General features: G+C 35.7%; 1 protein-coding gene across 1 annotated transcript in view; it reads right to left on the bottom strand.

The window, feature by feature from the left end:
* Positions 1–20,012, bottom strand: part of CELF2 (CUGBP Elav-like family member 2) — an 829,766-nt gene extending 809,754 nt beyond the window's left edge. The window contains exon 1 of the mRNA XM_060006033.1: positions 19,593–20,012. The gene's annotated coding sequence lies outside the window, so the exon portion shown is untranslated. The remainder of the gene's footprint in view (positions 1–19,592) is intronic.
* Between the last annotated feature and the right edge of the window lie 2,053 nt (positions 20,013–22,065).

The following is a 22,065-nucleotide window of genomic DNA, read 5'->3' as shown; positions in this document are numbered from 1 at the left end:
GAACATAACCAAGCTGGAGCAAATGATTTTCAATGCTTGATTTGGACATTTTGCGTATGTCGGCTATCTCCCACGTGGTATACGTTGATTGTTCTCAATTAATGTCTCGATTTGCTTGCTATCAACTTCAACTGGTCTACCTGACTGTGGAGCATCGTCCAGCGAGAAAGCTCCAGCACAAAACTTTGCAAACCACTTTTGACACGTTTGATCAGTCACAGCACCTTCTCCATACACTGCACAAATCTTTTTTTGTGTTTCAGTGCGTTTTTACCTTTCTTGATATAATAAAGCATAATATGCCAAAAATGTTGCTTTTTTTCTTTAATCTTCAATATTAAAGAGGCTACACAAAAATTCACCAATTTTGATGTCTTTTAAATGCATGCTGGTATGAGAGCTGTCACATACAATCTAACAAAATTGTTTTGAATGAAGTTAAAGACAACTAAGTGCTACTAGAGCCATCTTACGGAAAAAAACGAACGACATTTTGGCTGAGCCGATAGTTGGAATCATACCGTCTGTAGCCCTTTCAGCTTGGCTTCTTTCACTTAATAATATGCATTGAAGGTTGCTCCATGTCTTTTCATGTCTTGATAGCTCAATTCTTTTGAATGCTGAATACTATTCCATTGTCTAGATCTACCACTCTTTATTCATCCATTCGCCTACTGAGGAACATCTTGATTACTTCCAAGTTTTTTCAATTATGAATAAAGCTGCTATAAACACCTATGTGCAGATTTTTGTGTGGACATATGTTTTCAACTCCTTTGGGTAAATACCAAGGAGAACTATTGCTGAATCAACAATCTTATTTTTAAATTTGTTAAATTTATGCTTTTATTTTTCAATGTTATGGGATATGCTATAGAAATGTCCAATCAGGGGGCTGCGCTAAGACTGGAGTGGTCACTGTTCTCAGCATGATGGTTTAATTCACAGTGTAGTTCACCATTTTAAAGTATAACATGAATGTAATTCTTTTAAATTATTTATTTCTCTAAACTCCTGCATTTGTGCAGATATTTGAGTTGGCTGCTATGGAAATTAAATGAAAATAATATTTTTCTTTAAATTACCTAAATTTCTGTAGTTTCTCTTTTTTTGAGAATAATTTCAACTACATTATTTTATCCTCAAAATATTCTGATTTACTAAAGGAATATATAATAAAAAAAAATATATTGGTCTCCCGATGGGGTCAAAAAGCAAGAACAGCTAAGATCCTTACTTAGAACAGAGGTAGGGGTGGATACTGGGCTTTTAACATGGTCTAAGAGAACCTGAACATTAAAGGCCAAAATGGGGGCAACCACAGTTTACTAACCTTATGAAAAAGAAAATGAGGAATGTATGAAATCATAGCTCTTAAAAGAAAAAAAAAACACAGCAAAAATAGTGTGATTGAAGAAAATCCAAAGATTCTCATTAAAAACAATATTTTATAATCTGTTAACACTCTGATGAGAAATAAATACTTTCCCACCATGAAGTTGGTTATGTATTAGGGCATTTAATGCTTTTATTTTTCAAAACTTGCATGCCAGCAAATATATTTAGTGCAGATCTTTACTTGCTATAAAAATTTTTAGGTTAAAGATATTTGACAGTAGGATGAAAGCATAGATACCCATTCAAACACTGATGTCAGGACACCAGCAAGATAGGATTACTTTTATACCCCCTCTTCCTGGATTCTGGAGCTAATGGCCTTTTCCCAGAGGAGATGTTTATTGATATCATAACACTATGAATGTTCTCAACTTGGTAATAAAAGACAATCTTCACATACGATTAGTCCTTGGCTTCAGCAGCAAACTTACTTCTCAAATACCTTTTTTTTTTTTTTAAGCAAATGGGCATGATTGTTTTCCTATAAAACTTTACTTATCAAAATAGGCTGCGGGTTGAATTTGTCCCACAGGCTAGAATTTTCCAATCCCTATTTTATTTTCTATTTTTTTAAACATCTTTACTGGAGTATAATTGCTTTACAATGATGTGTTAGTTTCTGCTTTATAACAAAGTGAATCAGCTACACATATACAAATATCCCCATTTCTCCTCCCTCTTGTGTTTTCCTCCCACCCTCCCCATCCTACCCCTCTAGGTGGTCACAAAGCACCAAACTGCTCTCTCTGTGCTATGTGGCTGCTTCCCACTAGCTATCTGTTTTACATTTGGTAGTGCATATATGGCCATGCCACTCTCTCACTTCATCACAGCTTACATCATTTCCCCCGCCCTGTGTCCTCAAGTCCATTCTGTATGTCTGTGTCTTTATTGCTGTCCTGCCCCTAGGTTCTTCAGAACCTTTTTTTTTTTTTTAGATTCCATATATCTGTGTTAGCACATGGTATTTGTTTTTCTCTTTCTGACTTACTTCACTCTGTATGACAGACTCACTACAAATAACTCAGTTTCGTTTCTTTTTATGGCTGAGTAATATTCCATCGCATATATGTACCACATCTTCTTTACCCATTCATCTGTCAGTGGACCCTTAGGTTGCTTCCATGTCCTGGCTATTGTAAATAGAGCTGCAATGAACATTGTGGTACATGACTCTTTTTGAATTATGATTTTCTCAGGGTATATGCCCAGTAGTGGGATTGCTGTGTCATATGGTAGTTTTATTTTTAGTTTTTTAAGGAACCTCCATACTGTTCTCCATAGTGGCTGTATCAATTTACATTCCCACAACAGTGCAAGAGGGTTTCCTTTTCTCCACACCGTCTCCAGCATTTATTGATTGTAGAATTTTTGATGAGGGCCATTCTGACTGGTGTGAGGTGATACCTCATTGTAGTTTGTTTTTTTTTTTTTTTTTTTTTTTTTGCCGTACACGGGCCTCTCACTGTTGTGGCCTCTCCCGTTGCGGAGCACAGGCTCCAAACGTGCAGGCCCAGCGGCCATGGCTCACGGGCCCAGCCGCTCCGCGGCATGTGGGATCTTCCCAGACCGGGGCACGAACCCGTGTCCCCTGCATTGGCAGGTGGACTCTCAACCACTGCGCCACCAGGGAAGCCCCTCATTGTAGTTTTGATTGCATTTCTCTAATGATTAGTGATGTTGAGCATCCTTTCATGTGCTTGTTGGCAATCTGTATATCTTCTTTGGAGAAATGTCTGTTTAGGTCTTCTGCCCATTTTTGGATTGGGTTGTTTGTTTTTTTGATATTGAGGCTGCATGAGCTGCTTGTAAATTTTGGAGATTAATCCTTTGTCAGTTGCTTCATTTGCAAATATTTTCTCCCATTCTGAGGGTTGTCTTTTCATCTTGTTTATGGGTTCCTTTGCTGTGCAAAAGCTTTTAAGTTTCATTAGGTCCTATTCGTTTATTTTTGTTTTTATTTCCATTTCTCTAGGAGGTGGATCAAAAAAGATCTTGCTGTGATTTATGTCATAGAGTGTTCTGTCTATGTTTTCCTCTAAGCGTTTTATAGTGTCTGGCCTTACATTTAGGTCTTTAATCCATTTTAAGTTTATTTTTGTGTATGGTGTTAGGGAGTGTTCTAATTTCATTGTTTTACATGTGGCTGTCCAGTTTTCCCAGCACCATTTATTGAAGAGGCTGTCTTTCTTCCATTGTATATTCTTGCCTCCTTTATCAAAAATAAGGTGACCATATGTGCATGGGTTTACCTCTGGGTTTTCTATCCTGTTCCATTGATCTATATTTCTGTTTTTGTGCCAGTACCATATTGTCTTGATTACTGTAGCTTTGAGGATATAGTCTGAAGTCCAGGAGCCTGATTCCTCCAGCTCCATTTTTCTTTCTCAAGTCAAATACCTTATTGACAGTAAACAAGAAGGTGTTTGAATAATTGAATAATTCCTACCATGTGAGTGGACCTACATGGGGTGAGGCAGAGTGGAAGGGCTGGATGATGAGTTACGTCACAAAGGAGAGATGTAGAGTGATAAAAAAAAAACCTTTTCTTGCAAACATGAATGGCATGAAATTGAATCAAGTTGAAATCATGGGACTTTGCCAAGGGCATTCTTGTGTTTGCAGAAATTTACCAAGTTATTTTTTCAATTGCTTCTTGCTAATCTCTGCTAACTAACTCTCTGCCTTGGAATAGGTATTCAAGCGAACACAAAACCCCAGCAGTCTTGGTATTGGAAAGCAGCAATCCACAGACAACTTTAGTAGAACAGGTGCCAACGTGACTCAGAAGCTACAGTATACACAATGAGAGGGAATTGTCAACAACCACTACAAAGCAAAGAGCTAAACAGTTTAAAAGTGGAACATACAAAAGAAGAAAAGGAAGAAAATGTCTGCCCACTCACAGAAAAATGCACTCCCTGATCTTAATTGCTCAAAATTGGAAGTTTAAGGGTTCATTACTTAAAAGTTAAGCCTTCTTCTCCATGAAATTACAGACAGGATCTGAACAAAGTGTTATCAAGTAAGCAGGAGGATTTTTTGCTAGCCTTAAATTACCTGTGAGAACAATGTACACTGAGCATATGAGTTAGGGGGCAAAATGTTTTCTTTATGGGACATTGGGTTTTTGGTTCTTGTTCTACCGATGGACTGAATTACACTTGTTCCCCAGAAAGGGGTCCTCAAATCGTATAATTGCATTTTTGTTTCTTCCTAGATAATGCTGCCACCCTGAAAAGTTGATCTGGAAGCAGAAAGAGAAATTACTTTTCAACTCTTTTTTCTCGGACTGGCCAAGCACAAGAACTTGAATAATTCTGCCAGTAATTGACTTGCAACATTGGTAACTCAGTATGTTGCCTTTTTTGATACATCTACATCCATATGAGTGAGGCAGAGGGAAATTGGTATGGGTCCTGGTCAAGGTGTCAGAGAACATGAGACTGGAGGGCTGGAGAATGAGACCGTCCAGAAGGAGCCCACTGAGTGCTTCTGCATGAGTTCTGTACTCCCTTTCTGCCCACCTGCTTCATTTTTACAGTGAACATAACAGTAACTGTCCTAGCCAAATCAGAGAGAGGCAGAGGGAAGTCATTACATGTGTTCACAGAAAAGTGCTCTAGAAATGTAACTGCGGGGGAGTTGTTCAAAATATAGCCCATGGCTATCCTTTCCAACATGAAAGCTCCTGAATTATATTTTGGAATGCTACTTTGGAAACTCTGACCCTGAAATCTTGTCAATCCTCCTCTCCGTCTTTCCTGTTGACCTCTGTGTTAGGGACAGCATTCCCAGTTCATCAGAGAACCTGTCAGATCTTCTTTTGAATTCTGTCCTAAGGCTGCCTCCTTCTTATCACTTCCACAGCTAACATCCTAGTCCTGGTCTCATCACCTCTTACAGGACTAGCCCAACTGTTCTCCTGCTGCCATGAGTTTTCTGCCAACAGTCTATTATCCATAGAGTAGCCACAGTGATCCTTTAAAAATAAAAATCAAATCTTGTCACTGCTCAGTTCAAAGCCCTCCTGAAGACTTCCTCTCATGCAGAGAATTTTATCTCAAGTTCTCACCATGTCTTACAACGCCCCAGAGTAGGGGGTGGCAAACTATTGTTTTTGTTCAACCTGTGAGCTAAGAATGGCTTTTATATTTTTAAATGGTTGCCACATGAATATTATATATAGTTCAAATTTCAGTATTCATGAATAAAGTTTTATTGGGACACAGTCATGTTGATTTATTTACATACTGTCTATGGTTGCTTTCATTCATTCTACAGCACAGAGTTGAGTTGTTACATAGGCGTTATGGGCTGCAAAGCATAAAATGTTCACTATCTAGCAATTTACAGAAAAAAGTTTGCCAACCTCTGCTCACAGGGTATGACCTCTCTTCCCTCCTACCATTCTTCTCATTGCTATTCTGCTCCAGTCATGCTGATAGCTTACTCTTTTACACTTGTTCTTGCTACAGCGCTATTTTATATGCTGTTTCCTTTTGCCCTTGGATACTATTACCCTCAATATCTTATGCTTTCCTCTCTCACATCACTCTAGAATCTGTTACCTTCTCAAAGAGGTCTTCCTCGATAATCTTACAGAACATAGCACTGTTATAAAATTAAAAGCAGCACACAAGGAATTTGTTTTTAAGTTATAATCCCTGGTTTTTCTGAGTTCAAACTCTTTCCCTTTTAGATGTTCACTTTTTTAATGATTAAAAGTTAGTATTAAATATCAGATATTTAATACTGAATGGCTCAGATATAGTTTAGAGGACAAACTGGGAGTGAAAAATGCCATGCTTCTCTTATTTTTCTGCTCTTCCAGAGCTTAGTATGTGACTCTGGACAAATAATTTAGCATAAGGAATCTCAGTTTTCCTTCAATGACTTAATGATTATTCTCCTTGAGCTGTATAACAAATATGATGAATAAACATAGACATATAACTATTACATCCAAAAAAAGCCTCAAGGGCACCAGGAACAACCAAACATCTCTTCAACATACAATGTCATATACCTTCCTCACCAGGATTTCCTTCTTAAGATTTTTCCTTAGAAAATTGACTATCTTTACTAAAACTTGCGAAGTACACATCTAGCAATGGAACCTTTATTAGTATCCTAGGGCTGTCATTAAAAAGTACCACAAACTGCGTGGCTTAAAACAGCAGAAATTTATTGTCTCACAGTTCTGGAGGCTAAAAGTTCAAAATCAAGGTGTTGGCAGGGCCACGTTCCTTCTGAAATGTATAATGGAATTCCTTCTTGCCTCCTTCCAGCTTCTGGTAGTTTGCCAGCATCTTTGAAGCTTCTTGGGTTGCAGCTACATAAATCTAATCTCTGACTTCACTGTCACAAGGTGTTCTACCCATGTGTCTCTGTTGTCACATGGCTATATTCTTACAGACATCAGTCATACTGGACTGGGGGCCCACTTTATGCCAGGATGATCTCATCTTAACTTTACCAATTCCATCTGCAATGACTCTATTTCCAATAAGATCACATTGTGAGGTACTAAGGATTAAGACTTCAATATAACTTTTTTGGGGGACACAATACAAGACACAACAGTACCCCAAAGTGCAATGGCAAGGATCTCCACTTTAATACATACCTTCATAGACACAAGTGAACTGTTTGCTCTCTCCAATGCATATTCTTTTATGTGTATTTGTTAATTATCATTGTAAACAGCATCTATCTTGGGGAGAATATTAACAAATTGATACTGAGATTGCCCAGTTTCTTTCAGTGGTATTGGCTTTATTCTGATAGGCGGTGTTTAAGGTCCAGATTGAAGCCTGAGAATAAACAACTGATAACTTAATTGTCTACCTTCCATATGAAGCTAATATAATTACGACTCTCACTGGAAGCCCCATAGTCAGCTACAATAAGACCTTGAAGTCATTACATTAGTGTGCTGGAATCTTGTCAGTTTGTTCTAAAGTAGAAAAAAAAAAAATCTCATTAAATGCTGTTCATTTATAGACCTTTTTATAAGATTCAATGTTTCTAACTCTTAAAATGAGTGAAATGTGAATGTATTAGCCATTTAATAAGAGAGTGTAATGACTGTAGGGCGGGTTTAAAATTAACATACATGAGAAAGCCAAACAGTTTACTCTTTGGATTAGTTTCTCACCTTTTAAATACTGTAGTCCCTGTGACATCAGACAAAGAAAATACGTTAATATGCCTACAAAAAGAATTTACAGTCATGGTGGGGGGAGTAAGGGGTTGTGCAAACCCTTCCCAGATAAAATTATAAAAGCTGGATAAACACAAAAAGACTCTAATAGTTTAATGATACTGGGATGTGTCTACAAGTATACAAAAGCTGGAGATTGTTTATTCTCGGAAACAAAACCCCATAATTATAAAAGGTAAGAACTGTAAGGTAGTTCCCTAATCCCTGTGGCTACTGCAGAAGAAAACAGTGGTGGAAAAACACAGACTTGTCGGCAAATATTTCCAGAGATCATAGTTTAACACTGGAAAAGCACCTGGAAATGTAAAGATGAAGTCCTGAAAGCAAGATAATTGCAGAGAAATGAAACCAAAAACCCGTAGTGTCTGGCTGACAAACTATGCATGGTGAGGAGAAATTCTGTAGGGCCTGACAACAAAGCAGGAAGAGGTCAGAGAGGAATCTACTACTGAAAGATGAAAGATGCATGGTGCAAAGTATATATTTTTGCTGCTCTTTAAGCTTAATACATTTTCCAGTTACAACATAGCCAGGAGAAAGCTGAAGCCTCAGGGATTTAAAGTGTCAGAAAAGTGATCCTAAGGATATAGAAGCTAGATTTAGAAGGAAATTCCTAGAAGCAAAGAAACCATTGAAAGGGTATGCCCCCAAATATGAGTAAAATCTTTGCCAAAATCCCTAGCTACCAAATTACACAGGCACAGGGGAGACTTCCAGGAGGTCAAACTAATAAAAATAGCATTTGGAAGCCATAAGAACTGATCAGAGATACCAGCAGCTAAATACTATAGTGAAAGCAAATATTGCAGTTCATGTCCAGGTGGATTAACTGAATATTGGAATAAAAAAGCACAATTTTCAGAACACTATAGAATGCACTGTCACAATAATGTATCATCTTAAATGTTCAGTTTACAACCAAAAATTACTAGACATGCAAAGACACAGGAAAGTGTGACTCATAACCAGGAACAAAGACAGTCAATAGAAACTGACTCCCAGTGGTCCCAGGTGTTGAATTTAGCAAATCAAAACTTCAAATCAGTGATTACAAATATGTTCAAAGAATTAAAGAAAGTATAATATCAATGAGTGAAAAGATAAGAAAATCTCAAAAGAGAAATAGATCCATAGAAAAACAGAAATCTGACAACTAAAACATTTGGTAAACTTCAAAAATTAACTAGATGGGCTCAACAGCAGATTGGAGATGGCAGAATAAAGTATCAGTAAATGTGAAGATTGAAAAATACAAATTACCCAATTTGAAGATCAGAGAGAAAAACAATTTAAGAAAAATCAAACTATAATATATGTAACTGGAGTTCCCAAAAGAAGAGAGAAATAAACAGAAAAAAAATTGGATAAATAATGGCAGAATCTCCCCCAAATTTGGTAGAAAACATTAATTTCAGGTACAACAAACTTAATAAACTTCAAACAGGATTAAAACAAAGAAAATAATTTTAAAACATATTGTAGTTAAACTGCTGAAATCCAAAGATAGCAAACAAAATTTTGAACTCGGCCAGAGAAAACATACACAGTAATAATAGGTGAAGAATGCTATGGTTTACTGGCTTCCACTAAGAAACTACAGAAGCCAAAGATATTGCGATGATACAATAAAAGTGCTGAAAGAAAAATAAAACTGTCAATAATAAATACTATGTTTAGTGAAGCTATCTTAAAAAATAAAGATAAAGTTAAAATATTTTTAGATAAATAGAACGTCAGAAAATCTGTTACCAGGACTGCTCTACAAATAATATAAAGGAAGGTGTTCAGACTATATAAACTTATTTCATTCTTAATATCTTTAAAAGAGAAATGACTGTTTAAAGCAAAAAAAAAAAAATGCAACTTATTGATGAGTTTATAATGTATGTAAATATAATATATAGGACAACAATAACTCAAAAGAAGGAAGGTAAATAAAAATGTACTATGGGAGTATTAACAATATTAACTTTAAAATGTACATTGTAGTTAAGCAACCATGGGAAAATAATTCAGAGAGATATAGCTAGAAAACCAATAAACAGAACTTAAAATTTTTCTTAATTTTCAAAAACATCTGATTAATACAAAAGAAGAGAAGAAAGAAAAAAGTTAACCAAAATAGAGTAAGGACTTCTAGAGAAAAGGGGGCACTTAATAATGAAAAAAGTTACTATTTACAACAGTAGTATATAACGATTATAAATATATATACACCTAATAATAAAGCTTCAAAATACGTGGAACAAAATCTAAGAGACACTAAAGAGGAGAAATAGACAAATCTATATTCATGGAGGGAGACTTTACAGTACTCTCAGTAACTGATAGAACAAATAGACAAAAAATTAATTAAGAAAATAAAAGATGAGAAAGATACTACCAACCGAAATGGCAATTATAGAACACTATACCCAATAACTGCGTAATATACATTCTTTTTATGAACGCTTGGAATTTTCACCAAAGTAAGCCATATGCTGCCACAAAAATTTAGAAAATATGATATTATTTAGTTCTCTGATGAGAATGGAATTAAATTAGAAATCAGCAACAAGAATACATGTAGAAAAAGTCCAAGTATCTGGAAATTAAATAACACACTTCTAAAAAACCATGGGAAAAAGAAGCAATTACCGAAACAACTAAAATTATTTTGAATAAATAATGAAAACAAATAAGTTAAAATTTGTGGGATACAGTTACTGTATGACTTAGTTAAGGGGAGTTTATAGCTTTAAAGGTATATATTAGAAAAAGAAAAAAAAAAAAGGCTAAAATCAATACATAAGCTTCTGGCATAGAAGGTAGAAAAATGTCTATGCTGTAATCCCTGGAACATGTAAATATGTGTTAGACGGCAAGAGAAGCTTTGCAAATGTGATTAATGGTATGGATCTTGAGATGGGGAGATTGCCCTGGAATATCTGGGTGGGTCTAGGATCATCACATGGGTCCCTAAAAGTGGAGAACCTTTCCCAGTTGGGTTAAAGAGATGAGATGGAAGAAGAAAGGGAGATTTGAAGTGTGACAGGGACTTGACACACTGTTGCTGGCTTTGAAGATTGAAGATGTAGTCCACAAGCCAAGGAATGTGCATGACTTTTAGAAGCTGAAAATGACCCTCAGCTGGTCATCAGCAAAGAAATGGAGATGTCAGTCCTATAACCACAAGGAATTGAATTTTGTCAACAATCCAAATGAGTGAGAAAATGGATCTTCCTTTAGAGCCTCCTGAAAGGAATGCGGCTCCTACTGACACTTTGATTTTAGCCTGGTGAGATTTGTGTCAGACTTCTGATATACAGAACTAAAAAGTGTTAAACTTGTATTGTGTAAGTCATTAAGTTTGTGGCAATTTGCTATAGCAGAAGTAAAAACTAGTAGATTGATTTTTGAAAAGGAGAAAACATAAACTACTATTAAGAACGATAGAGGAGGTACTATTACAGATCCTACAACATTCAGAGGATGAGGGAATACAAAGAACATTTCATGGCAATAATTGTGATAGCATAGATGAAATATATATATTCATAAATAACATAAATGACCAAAGTTAACCTAAGAGGAAATGGAAAATTTAAATAACTCTGTATCTATGAACGAAATTGAATTTTTAACTGAAAGTCTTCCCACAAAGAAAACTCCAGGCCCATGTAGCTTACTGATAAATTCTATCAAACATTTAGGGAAGAAAAATAATACTAATCCTACACAAGATGTTTCAGAAAATAAAGGAGGAAAGAATACTCCCCAACCTACTTTATGAGATCAGTGTCCTTCTAAGAGCACACTAGACAAAGACGTTACAAGAAAAGAAAGACGCCAAGTATTTCTATGAATAGAGACCAAAAAATCCGTAATAAAATTTTAGCAAATCAAATTCCCAGTATATAAAAGGAATAGAATGTGACTTCCTTATATGATAAAGGGTATGCATGAATAAACCTCAATTAAAATCATACTTTGTGGTGAAAGATTGAATGTTTCCCCTCCTAAGATTGGGAACAAATGAAGGGTGTTCACTCTCACTATTTCTAGTCAACACTTCACTGGAAATCTTAGCTACTTCAATTAAGAAAAGGGATAAAGGAAATACAAATTGGCAAGGATGAAGTGTTTTGATCAAAAGTTGATAGTGTATTTAGAAAATCCTAAGAAATATATATGCAAAAAATATCCACTAAAACTAAAAGTGAACTTGTGAAGACAGCAGTATAGGAGGCCAGCATACAAACATCAATAGTATTTATATATAAGAGCAACAGAAGTTTAAAAATGAAATACAATACCACTTCAATAATATCCAAAAATATTATATAATCAGGGATAAATTTAACAACTGGAGAAATACCTGTATGCTCAAAACTATAATCCTTGCTGAAACTAAAGAATAACTAAATACATGGAAAACAACTAAATAAATGTTTATAGATATAAGACTCAATGTAGTTGAAATGTCGTTTCTACAAATTGAGCTTACATATTCAATGCAACTCCAATAAAAATTTCAGCAGGCTTTTTATTTGAGGAAAATCTTTATAAGTTACATCTAAAATTTATATGAAAATGTTAACAACTTAGAAAAATCAAAACAATTTTGAAAAAGAAAAACAAAGCTGGAGAAATTACATTACCTGTTTTCAATGCATACATGGTTAAATGATTTTTGGCAATGGTCCAAGGTAATTAAATGGTGGAAAGAGTAAGTTTTTCCGTAATGGTGCTGGAACAACTGGATATCTATATAAAAATATTGAACCTTGATTTTTACCTTATGTCAAACATAAAAATAAAGATGGATCATAGGTCTATATGTAAAAGCTAAAATTCTAAAACATATAGAGGAAAGCATAGAAGAAAAATCTTTGTCATCTTCTAACAGGCAAGGATTTCTTAGAGAAACCACAAAAAGTATGAACCATAAAAGAAAAAAAAATGGTACGTTGGTTAAATTTGGATTAATCCAAATTTTAAAATGTTGCTTCTTGAAAGACACCATTAAAAAATGTAGAAAGAAAAGTCACATACTGGGAGAAAATATTTTCCATGTAGATATTTTGCTCAAAATATGAAAAGAATTCCTACAACTCAGTATTAAGGGAACACACAGCACAATAAAAAACAAATAAAAGATTTGAACAGACATTTTACAATAAGCCAATGAGCATATGAGAAGATGCTCAACACTATTACTCTTCAGCGGAATGCTGATTAAAACCACAGTGAGATACCACCAAACACCATTAAAATGACTAAAATTGAAAAGACTGGCAATACCAGAAGTTGGCAGAGATGTCTAGCAACTGGAACACTCATATATTCCTGACAGAAGCATAAAATTTTTTCGCCACTTTGTTTTTTCCTTATAAAGTTAAACATACACCTATCCTAAGACCCAGCATTTTCACTTTTAACTATTTACCTGAGAGAAGTGAACATAAAGACTTGTATATGAATGTTCAAGCAGCTTTGTTTATAAGAGCTTCCAAATGTTAACTACCCAAATGTCCATCAACAGGTAAATGGATAAACAAAATGTGGTATATTCGTACAATGAAATACCACTCACCAATTAAAAATCTACTGATGTACATAACAATATGTATGGCTCTCAAAGGCATGATGCTGAAAGAAGCCAGACACAAGAGTACATGTTATATGATTCCACTTACATAAAACTTAATATAATGTAGATTACTCTATAGTGACAGAAAGCAGATCAGTGGCCTAAAGGCTAGGTGTGGAGGATAGGACTGATGCAAAGGGACTCAGGAAACTTTTATATAGATGGAATTTTGGGGATTCACCCCCCAACCCCTCAATTACATAGGTCCTCTAGATAACAGGCATAGCATGATAAAAATACTCAGAAAATCGTATATCGGCAAATTATCTCCTTGCCAGAAAAGCATGCTATCACATTTTAATTTTTTTTATAACAACCTTTAAAAAGATGAGCATTCAGAGAGCATTATATCCCTATAACATCACCTGCAGAACATAGGACTGTTTAATATACAAATATGGTAGCTTCAAACAAAATTGAACAAAAGAACTTGTTTTGTGCATTTCTCTGTGACCTGCTTACATCATCCTATAACTGGTAGATTCTCAGGTACGCTATTCATACTGCTCAAGGGCTACTTAAAAAGTACACAGAAAATGTCAGACTGAATGATGCGGTTATAAAAACAACTTCAGTAAAATGTTTCCCACTTCCTTCAAACTTGGCTTTCTTTTAGCTGCCTATCACTTACCAGATCAGTTCATTACTATTCAAGTCAACTACAGATGTTCCTTAAGAAAGTCCTCTGAATATCCAAGCAAAGCCATAGGTACAGTGTGAGAAATATCTAACTTATTCCAGATGATCTAGTCCACATTCTAGTAAATTCTGCACATATATAGAATACCAGAAATCTATTACTGCCCCCACCTGCCATCTGTCTTATGAAACCTACTTGTTGCCTCTTGTCACCTCTGATTATGTCTTATGTCTCCACCTGTCTTTGTATCTTCATCTGCACCCTTGGATTTGATACTTATTTGGCTCTTCTATTTTAGTTTTTGACCTTCTCTGTTTCTGAATCTGTCTTTCTGAGCCTCCCTGACTCCATTCCCCACATCTCTGAGCCAGTCTCCTGCTCTTCTGCACTTAGACACAGCTGCTGGAACTCAGCCTGGAACATAGCCCTAAGTCTACTGATTAGGATGATATGGACAGTTTTGATAACATCCAACATTCATTAAACAAATATTTACTGAGTGCCTGTTATATGCCAGGTATATCTAGATGCTAGAGATTCAGCAGTAAACAAAACAGAACAAAATGTCTGCCTTTATAAAACATCTATTTTAATGGAGAGAGTCCAATAATAAATTGCAAAATATATGATATACTATAGTAGTTGGTGATACATTCTATGGAGAGAAATAAAGCAGTGAAGGAGGATAGGGAAGGTGAGGGTGAGTTGTACTTATAAATAGGGTGATCAGAGAGGGTGATATTTGGGCAAAACATGAAGTGAGCAGACAATTGATATGGACATCTAGAAGAAGAATGATCAGGACTAGAGAAGAGCAAGTGCAAAGGTCCTGAGATCAGAGCATACCTGGTGTGTTCTGTGTTTAAGTCCATAAATGTGCCTGGAGTACACGGGGCAAGAGAAGAAGGTGAGAGAGTCATGGAGATGTGTAGGGTTAGGTTTACCCTTGTTGGCCCTGGACAGCTCTATTTTATGCTTGTTGTCCCATGGTAATTATGAATATTATCACCTTTTACTCACAAAAATTTCCAGGTTCAAATGAAAAATCATATACTCATCCCAGTATAGGCCCTTGTAAGGAATCGACTTTTACTGAATGACATGGAGAGCATGGAGAGATTTTTTTAAAATGGCAATTAAATTAAAATGACTTAATCAGACTGGTAAGACATGGATATGACATGAAAACTCATAAGGTGCAAAAGGGTACACAGTAAAAGTAAGCCTTCCTTTCATCCCTGTGCCCTTTCTTCCACCCTTATGTTTCCCTCTTGGATACAACCATTGTTATCAGTTTCCAAGGTATCTTTATTGCAGTGTTTTGAACAGAGGAGTAATACAATACGAATCACATCTCTAATGGGCCACTCAGGCTGCTGTGTTAAAAATGACCGGGGACCAGTCAGGGAGTAATTGCAAAATTCCAGGTAAGCGAAGAACTTGCTTAATTCCACTACCCAAAGACACGAGGAAACAGAAATAAGTATTTTTTTTTTCACTTTAGAAAGAGTATCTCTGTCTTTGGGTTAGAACAGTTTTCCATGAGCCCACCAATCTTACTTGCCTCCTGCATAGTTTCTGTCAGAGCACTTGAAATTTTCTTTCATAGCACTTTTGTAATGATGTATTTTATGTTCATTTGTTTTAAAATGTCTTATATTTTAAGTTTCTTGAGGACAGGAACTGTATTTCTTTCTTTAACCAGGGTCTATCAATGCCTTTAAGAACAAATTTTGAATGAATGAAGAAATCACAAGCCCTTTTGTCTTGCTACTCCTCCGACAGAAATAATCTAAGAACAACTCGTCTTCTCTTTACCTCCTTCCAAACCTGAGTTTCTTAAAGATTAATTCATAGTTGGATGGTAATAAAGAAAAAAAATTAAACTAGTTTCTAATATGTATATATATCATGTATTTCTTCATCTTCTTTTTGTAAAAACAATAGGAAACCAGGGAGGCAGGAAGAAAACAAGAGGATTATGATATCTAGTATACCTAAGCATTTATGTATTTACTCAGGAAATATAAGATGGATATTTTAGAAATAGGCTTTAGAAAATATTAATTTTACCCCTATAATATGTTTTCTATTATTAATGTATAGGTTGTAAACTATGACTTTTTCAAAAATTATTTCATTACTCTAAAGTGTTAGGGATGGATACTAATGTACATATAATAATTTTTTAATGTGTTTAAGAGAAGCATTGCTCTGTATTTTACTTTTAAGGAGAGAGATATTCTCTTTATTTTCTTGGGTCCCATGTAGGAAGCATTTCAGTAGGGGCTAGAACAGTGTTTTTTATATACCCTTGCTGTTCTGTTGCAGTGTTTCTCTCTAGTCCTGTAGGCATTACCATGTCAGTGAAGAGAGCAGACAGTATGAAATCAAGGGGTTGGAATAACCGCACATCAACTCAGCCCAAATGCAGAGGCTAGGACTTGTGGTTTACTCATTGATAATTCTCTTGTACTTTGTTTAAACCACTGGACCACAATGCCTTCCATAACTGGCATTCCTCTTTCTCTTCCTTAGAAGTTACCCATCTTTATCTTGGTAGAATTGAAAAATGTTTACTGTTGGATGTGGCCACTTCCTCTCTGGAAAGATGAGGAGACAGAGGCCTAAGAAGATTCAGTAACAAAGTCAGTGGGTAATTAGGGATTAGGATGGCTATCTCCTGATATCCAGTTTAGTGCTTCGTGCTTCTTCTTATACAGTGGAAAAAATACAGATATTGACTATACGTATACTAATAATGATCTTTTAAAAACACAAGAAACAGAAAACATACGTAACTATAGAAGAAGAACTGAAGCAAAAGTGGGAAGTGAAGAATATGCTGGTTCTAAAAGGTCAGAAACAGTAAGTTATAATTTTCCTTGATCCCGAGAAACTAACACAATGTCAAGTTCGTTGTAGGCTAATTAATCAAATTACATTTTCTGTTTTTTTTTAATACCAGTTTAATTTTACTATATTGTAATTCCCTGGATGACCAAGATATGGCTTTGTCATTGTTCAACTTCCCATATATTCTAACATTGTTGATACTTAGTAAACATTTATAGTGAATTGAGCAAATGTCAAATGTCATATTTTCAGAAAGCATTACTTATGCTTTCATATTGCCTGGATATTTTCATTCTAGCGTCATATGTAATTTTGTCTGTTTGTATGTCTGTGTGTAAAATGACAGTGTTTACCCTCTCCCTAAGGTATTTTCTATTTAAACACCTGCACAATTAGAAGGTGAAAACTATTCCCAATCGCCACAAGAGCTAAATGGGAAATGCAGAAGCGTTGCTGAAGAATTTTGCTCTTGAAATTATAATGTCATAGCACTTCAACCAGGGAAGAAGAAAAGACATTCTGATATTATGTATACTCAGATATCAGAATTTGGGATTATTACTCGTTCTGTTTCTCTTGGAAAAAAATGGAACGGGTAAAACTCTAAAGTAATTTCAGTGTTATTCAATATTTTTTTTAAATGCGGGGAAGCATCGTTTTAACTGCAGCAATCTGTAGAATTATGGACTGATTACTAGTTCAAATGACAGAGTCCTACAGTGAAACCCATAATTTTACATTACGTTCTGCAAGAGATGATAGCAGTTCTTCACATATAATGGTATTGCTAGCCCAGAATCTTGTTAACACTCATAGTCTGAGAGGTTGTGCTTATCCTTCCTTATTTTGAATCAGAAAGAAAAATTTTTTCAAAGGTCTATTGGCCTTTATTTTTCATATCAGGGATTTTGGTCAATTAGAAATTTTCTTAGAAGAGGCACCTTGATTAAAAAAATTCAAGAATTTAAGTAGAATAGTAAAACTACTCAGAAATGAATATTTTCTTAAAAAACTAAGAAATGCAAGTGCTGCGGTTTGACTTGCATTTAGCTCTTTGTAGCTATTTCCAGTCACTGATTTCTACGGAAAGTAGCTTCAGAGTTAGTTGCTTGTTACCGGGCAACAATTTATTCCAATTATAACTGAAATGTTCCTAGTAGACAGTTACTGGTGGGTAAAATCAGATTTTAAAAACGAACTATTAAATCCATAGTATTTTCTTTTGTTGTAAGAGGCAGAAATTATTCTAATACTTGGCATTTTCTAACGTTCTAAGGTCTTTTTAGACATTTCAAGTGATCTGGGGGGCATCGGTGAGGACCCACGGGGCGGCACGGTTCAGAGCTGTTAAATGTGGAAATGACACAATTAGATAGGATAGCTATAGAGACTAGGGACCAAATGTTACCAGTGTATGGAATGCCACGTTCCTTACCGGATGCAAACAGCATACAATCTTCCAACTTTCACAGGATAGTTTTTCTTTAGAAAAAGGTCTTAATGGACATTTGGAAACTACATTCTCTTTTTTGACGATCTCCCCACTACATGTTTACTTATCTATTAAAAACCGAAAACAACAGCACAAAAACAAAAACTACCACAGTTCACAAACAACCATGGAGAACAGACAAAAATATCCCTCGATATTTTACATGTGTTTTTAAAGGCAATAAAAGAAAATTTCTTCCTAAGTTTCTTGACCCAAATCCAAGCACACTCACTAACCAACCTCAATCTTTCCTGTGTCTTCCAGCTTCTGAGGCTAGCATCTGGGTAAGCTCAAAGTTTGCCACATGGATATATGCTCAAAGGACATATTTGGTTTGCAAGACAGGTAAGATTTCTATGTTTTCTTCTTTCTTTATAATATGCAAATGCAGTCTAAAACGTACTGACCATCGTTGCAAACTGACATAAACAAAATTTACATGCACAGGAGGAATTGATTGTAGGAGACTTAACCTTGGGAACTTTATCTCAGAGTCAACAGTCATGCATTTTGAAATGTGGCTTAAGTGATCTGATCAGTCCTAACAGTAGAATGAAGAGCTGATTGCTGAAAAGTCACACCATCTAGGTTCAGTCTCTCCCCATAACAGAGTAACAGGCAAGAACATTCTCAGTACCAGTCCCAGGCAGCATATAAAGAAGTACTTGTTGAATATAATAGGACTGAAGGAAAATTTGTCCTTTTAGAGAATAAAGTTGGCATCTCAAGTTCAAGGTCCCCTGATGATCTAGGCTGTCCACAGTTAACTGTCTAATGAACTCCTGACAAGTTGTAGATGAAAGGGATTAAAATAACGCTACTCAGAGCTCACTTTAGGCTGTTTCATTATCTGGACTAAGGAAGTATAGGATAATTACAGTGTTACTTAAAAAAAAGTTTCATTATTGTACTTCCTGTTTCGCGAGTAAATAACAAAACAGTTACGGTCTGTAAGGGACCTATTAAAACCCATGACACCCCTGCAAACCAGTAACTTGGAGAACTGGAGAATTCTCCCTGACAGGACACTGAAACACCAACCTTAAACAATCAACAACTAATTGCCATAGTGCGACAGTCTTAGCCCTGTTGCAACTGGGCGACTCATCAATTTGCAGAGAGAAGCATCATCAGGGTACATAGGGATGCTGTCATTACCCATTATAAGTATGACGCGAAGGTCACATATCAGGCAATTTCACCTTTTCATTACATGCTAACCCTTCACGGCAGGGAAGCCACGCTTATGACTGCATTAGACAGACAAAGCCTTCAGCTCTTTTTTTTTTAAAAAAAGGAAAAGCAAAAAAAAAAAAAAGATAAAAAAAAATTAAATGTGTTTTCTTACCAGCACGTTGCAGCACCAACTCGGTCACAGGAATGTTGCCTTTACAGGTTTCTCTTTTAATTATCCTGGAAGCAGGGAGACAAAAAAAAAAAAAAAAAAAAGGCAAAGAAGAAGCAGGGTGGTTAAATTAGCGTGCTGGAATCTTTTCAGTTTGTCGCAGAGTAGAAAAATAAAAAAGGAAAAAAAAGGCTCAGTAATTTAAATTTGCTCTCAGTTCAGGCTTCGTGGTTGGGTCCCGCCCCTGCCTCCCGCTGGGTTCCACTACCTGCAAGGCTGAAATTGACAGCTACTGTGCAAACAAAAAAAGGCAACAAGCATGCTGGGACCATTCTGTCTGCTGTTTGGGTCTCACTTGTCCTGACAACTAAAAATCATCAGTGGAAAGGTATTCTGCATTTTCTATTTGAAGCATTTGCATGTAATTCCCTTCCATTTTAATTGATACACCATGATGGGGTTTGATTACTGTTTGGGTTTTTTTCGTTTCCTTCTTTCTTTTTCTAAATCTGTAAAACAATAAGAGTTATTATTATCATTTATATTTTTACTGTATCTGCGTCTCCTACAGTCCTGTCCTCCTCTCTGAGACAGACTCCTGTCTTTTCCTTTAACTCATCAACACTGAAATTTCTAGGAATGTTAGCAATACCAAGATTGCCGGGGCTTCCACTTTTCCTTTGATACCTTTTTTGGGGGGGATGTAGTGTTGAGAATAATTCAAGGGACAGAAGGGCCCAGGAAGAAGATTCCACAAACACCAGAAACTTCTAAGAAGGATGAAATATTAATGTAAAAAGTCTCTGCAGCCAAATCCAAAAAGTTCCTTTTCATGTTCATGAACTGCGCAAAGAGCTAAAAATCGTAGGGATAAATTTGGTCTCCACTGCAAACTTCACCTAAGGTATCTCCTATAGCAAACCACTTTAATTTTAGCAACAAAAATAAAATGGTTACTTAAAGCACAGCAGATCCTCAGTCAGTAGCAGAGGAGTTATGAAAGATAATTAAGCCCATCCTTCTTCTGTCAGGATGTAAATGGCTTACCCAGAATTTACAACAAGCTTCTTTGTTCTTGTTTTCTAAATGCTCTTTTCACATGAGGCCTTTATGGGCTACTTTGGTATGCAGATATTACAAGGCTGCATGGAGTATGGATGACCTGCAGGTTTGCTTCTTGATGTGAAGCATTGCTTCTGTCATGGAAGAGAGCATTATTTCTCCTGTTAAGGTATGGATTTTCCTTACATCATCCTACTGCTCTAACATAAGAGTACCACGCTGATGAATGTGTCATGTCACATAGTCAGGGCGGGGTGATTAAGGAGTAAAAGATAAAATGTACATGGATTTTTGCCAGTGGCTCAAAACACTAAAGAAAATTACTCTTACCAATGCAATAGCATTTAATCTACCCTTGCTTGTCTGTTTTTATATTTGTCAAAACATTTCCTCCTTATCCCTACCTCAAGCCGTTTCAATGGATTTCACTATTTCTGCATAACTTGTAGAATCCCCAAAAGCCAACTACGAGCTTAATTTCACAGACTTTAATGCACTTCACTTTTTAAGGTCAGATTTTCAAAACCAAAATGAGTAACAATATAAATTAAATGAACATGATTTAGCTTTCCAAACTCATAAGAATTTAGCTGAATGCCAGGAATCCATGCTGTCATTTAAGGTCTCATCATAAATCCAAACCAATTAAAAATGGAAAAGGCTGAGGAGGCACAAAGCAAAACGACATCATTTTCTTGTATGAAAACCTTTACCAGAATTTTTTTCCCATCAGTAATGAATGCTTTTTGCTCCATTCCCACAAACAGCTGTACTGGAGAAAAATAAGGCAGGTCAAGTATTCAAGAAGCCATGTTAACTTCCCAGGTAGTTAGGCAATCAGCTTTAATGAAAGAGTGGTAAATTACACCAATGTGCTAATTAGGGTACTTTGTTACAGCATCAAATGCAATAAAACCAACCCATGCTTTGGCTTGAAAAGTGTCATGCATGGATTTTTCAAAAGATTTAATTGAAGAGAGATTTTATTTTCCTGAATCATTCTTTAAATTCAAGAGGTTTTTCTCAATCCTTTCCTTTTAAAGAAGAGTTCAAGAAAGCCGTGTAGAGCTGAAGATACACATGGGAGGGACAAACATGTAGAACTGGGAAAAAAGGAATGACATATATTTTTTTAATTTGTATCTTATTTTAAAGTTACACATTTTTATGACTAATATGCCAACATGAAATACTTTGGTATCACTGTGGATAACAGAACACACTGAGAACATGTGAGGTAAAATACAAACATGCACAGACTAGCACATGTTGGTTTGTATTCTGAACACCTCTGCTTCAAATGAAGAAGGGAGACTATTTTTATGGTTGCCAGTGCAGCCTGAGTACAATTAGCAGAGTATCAGCCTTAAATTAAAAATCCTGACATTCAACATTAGAGCAGGAACAGGCTTCA

The sequence above is a fragment of the Delphinus delphis genome, chromosome 2 (assembly GCF_949987515.2).
Source record: "Delphinus delphis chromosome 2, mDelDel1.2, whole genome shotgun sequence".
In the NCBI taxonomy this organism is placed as follows: Eukaryota; Metazoa; Chordata; class Mammalia; order Artiodactyla; family Delphinidae; genus Delphinus; species Delphinus delphis.
This window is presented reverse-complemented; position numbering and strand designations above follow the sequence as displayed.